Source organism: Nicotiana tabacum, chromosome 15, assembly GCF_000715075.1.
Source record: "Nicotiana tabacum cultivar K326 chromosome 15, ASM71507v2, whole genome shotgun sequence".
NCBI classification, from domain to species: Eukaryota; Viridiplantae; Streptophyta; class Magnoliopsida; order Solanales; family Solanaceae; genus Nicotiana; species Nicotiana tabacum.
In genome coordinates, this window is record NC_134094.1 from 69,105,155 (window position 1) to 69,108,901 (window position 3,747).

General features: G+C 38.3%; 1 non-coding gene across 1 annotated transcript; it reads left to right on the forward strand.

Moving 5' to 3' along the window:
• The first annotated feature begins 453 nt into the window (after window positions 1-453).
• LOC142170026 (small nucleolar RNA R71) lies at window positions 454-560 on the forward strand. The gene has a single exon (XR_012699645.1). It is a non-coding gene; the product is annotated as a small nucleolar RNA R71 (small nucleolar RNA).
• The last annotated feature ends 3,187 nt before the right edge of the window (window positions 561-3,747 follow it).

Below are 3,747 nucleotides of genomic sequence, written 5' to 3' on the forward strand. Positions count from 1 at the left end.
TTCCTCAAGTTAGGATTATAAGTGTTCCAATACTTATTTTTCTGTCCCTTAATTGCATTACCCACAAAACAGATAGACTCTGGATTAGCTGGGCATAAGTCGCTCGTGTGACCCTCTCCACAAACTTCATAAAATATTTGAATCTGTTGCACTGGCTGAGCTTAATGCTTGTTAATAACCAATGTCATCTTATTGACGTGGTTGGCCAATATGGCAACCTGCGCTGATAATGCAGAGACAACATCTAACTTGAGAACCTTTGCATATTTTTGCGCTTTGTGTCTGCCCATCTCTCCTTGCCAATAAGCATTGCTTTTGCAGAATTTGTTCAATAATGCATATATCTCATCGAAGCTTTTCTCAAACACTTGATCTTCCACTGTAGCATCCACCGCAATCTTTGTCTCGGGATGTAGCCCATCTATGAAAGTGTGAGCTAACACTTCATTTGACTGATTGTGATGAGGACAGTCTCTAAGCATCCCCTTGAACCTTTCCCAAGCTGAATAAAAAGACTTCCCCGATTTCTATTTGAAGGCGACTATCTCACTTCTGAACTTTGCAGTTTTGCGTGAAGGAACAAACCTTGCCAAAACTTTCTTCGCCAGATCATTCCATGATGTTATAGCATTAGCTGGTTCCGCGTTCAACCACCTCTTTACTTCGCCCAACAAAGAAAACCGGAACAGTGTGAGCCTCACATAGTCTAGAGTGACTCCGTTAGTGATATAAGTATCACTAATCTCCAAGAAGTTCAGGATGTGCTGTTGTGGATCCTCGTGTGGAAGACCCATAAATTGCCCATTCACATGTAGTAGCTGGATCATGCTTTATTTCAGCTTAAAGTGCCAAGTGATTCTGGGCTTCATGATGCTGGAGGTGACATTAGCGAGGCTGGGCATCACCACCTCCTGAACAACCATATATCTCCCTTGCTTCCCTCAACCTCATATGAAATGTTCTCTTAGGTTCGGGGTCAAAGCCGTGAAGTCTATCCCGGCTTCTTACCCATCACATTCAATCAAAGTTCCTGTGAGCAGAGCAACCAATAACAAACGTCAGACTTGATGAAATAAATAATTAAAGTATAAACTAGACAGTAGTCAATATTCAAGTTACCGGCAATGGTTCCAAAAACTTGCGGCACCTAAACACACAATCAAGTATACATGGTCGTACAAGTAATAAAATGATAATTTAAGTGTCGAACCCACAGAGACTTGTGTTAACTACCCACTAGTTTTACCAAGATTATTATTCAGTCAAGTCAATAAGATTTCAAAATTGTGATTATACTAAGTAATAATTCTAACAAGTAACTAATTAATCAAGAAGCAAAGTAGTTGTTGGGTATTCAGTAGAGACGAATATTCTAGGGTTGTGATCGATTCACCAATCTTATTATGTTCTAATTAACTCTCCATTTCATACAATTCACTCATGGTTGCTAATTAATCAAACAATTGCTCTCGTAGTATGATCGCGAAATCCTACTCGTCTATTCAAAGTAGATTAACGCCTATATTCCTATGGAATCATTATATTAAGAATGCATTAAGATTGCGATATTTAATTAAGTACGGTGACTAGGTATATTCCTGTCCTAACCACAAATCCGCCCCCCACTCAGAGTTAAGATCATGGTCTCTTCAATTCTTCTCTAATCTAAACGTAGCTTTCCCAAGCATATCATAGAAAGTAAATAGAACCGAACGGTTGGCCAGACAATTAAGCAATTAATCACAGAATTGAAGAAACAAAGATATATTAGTGAATTGTAATCGAGGTTAAGTCAACTTTAAGCAACAATGTTCATGGCTAAATCACAACCCCAGAACTACGGGTTTTAGGCACTCACGATAATATCAAAATAAATTCACTAGTGTTAAATAATTGAGAATACTAAGAAAAGAAGAAGAAAACTCAGATATCCTCGCTCCCGGATGTTCTTTGTGTGTATTTTTGCTTCAAAGTTGCGTCTCCCCTCTCAAAATAGGCTTAGCCTTGCTTTTATACGCGTTGGGGAGGTCTTGGGTCGAAATAACCTTGTCCCGGGTGAAGTAGGAGAGACTTCCCGTCACCAGCGCCCATGGTAGCGTGGTGACCTATCCCTGGCTCTGGGAATTTTTGGTTCCTAACTTCTGCGCTCTGCCTGTGGCGCTATAAATGGCCATTTTCCCATTTTGCTCCTTTTTGGTTATAATCTCGCCCCATATTGCCTCCAGATGATTCTGATAACAACAAAGTCGGGAATCAAAACTAGAGTAAGAATTTGAGAAATAAATATGGAAGCAATAATAATAAGGAATTGAACAACTAGAATTAAAGTGCAGAAAATAAAGGATATGGCAAAATTCAAGGAAAGAATTCCAAGACCTTCCAAAAACGCAAGTTTTATAGCCTAGACAAGATCCAAGCAACAATGTTCTAATTTATTGAAGAAGTCAAACGCCTTTATTTAAAAACAAATCAAAATAATAGATTCGGATATTGACTGCTTTACGAGTAACTTGAGACAACAATTAATAACTCGTATTAATCGCCTTCTAAGAATACCACAAAGTAATCAATGATATCACAATAAAGAAGTTATCTTACTACCTTGAAGTATGAAGTAGTAAAGATTGAAAGATAAATCTCAAAGCATAAGTAACAAAGGTGCAAAAGAACTCTCAAAGTATAATATTCTTAATAAATACTGAAGTGCCTCAATGAATGAGAAGAACTCCTTATTTATAGGAGTAAAAGTCCTTAAAATTAGGTGGGGTGGTTGCTAAGGCATAAAAAGTCATTAAAATTATGTAGGGTGGTTGCTGAGGAATAAGAAAAGTCATTAAAATTAGGTAGGGTGGGCGGCCAAATCCCTTTGGGGCAGATTTGGACCTTAAAACTACTAGTTTGGGCTATTGGTTTGGACTCCAATTGGGCTCCTTTTCGAACACCCCATTTTGGACCTCTTTTAAGATCATTTTCAGCTCTTCTGGGTGCCCTTTTGCTGGATATCAAGGGCCGAGTTCGGGACCCAATCTTCCTTCTCTTGGACTTCAATTTGGGCCACCAAATAATTATAAAACTTGTACAATTCATATCCTTTGGGCTTGAGCTCGTCTTCTACAATTAAAAGTTTCTTTATTTGCCATTGAAGTCCAGTAACCTTAGTCTGCAACTCTTTAACTTGAGATCTTGTAAATGACCTTCTTGGAGCTTCCAAAACACTATCATATTTAGTCTAGGTGCATTAGTCAAGCCAAAAGGCATAACTAACCACTCATACAGCCCATATTTAGTCTTAAAATTAGTTTTCCATTCATCTCCAAGATTCATTCGAATCTGATGGTAACCACTTTTGAGATCAATTTTAGAAAAGATTTTGGATCTATGTAATTGATCCAACTTGTCATCAAGACGAGGAATAGGATGGAGATACTTTACCGTTATCTTATTGATTTCTCTACAATCCACGCACATCCTCCAAGTTCCATCCTTTTCGGTTACCAATAGGACGGGAACAGAGCAAGGGATCATGCTCTCTATCACAAAGCCTTTCTCAAGCAACTCCCCAACTTGCCTTAGAAGCTCTTTTGTCTCTTCTGGATTACTCCTATAAGCGGGCCTATTTGGAATTTGTGATCTAGGTACAAAATCAACTTGATGCTCAATTCCTTGCAAAGGTGGCAATCCATTAGGAATATCTTCAGGAAAATCATCTTAAAAATCCTGCAAAAGAGAAGAAATACTACTTGGCAA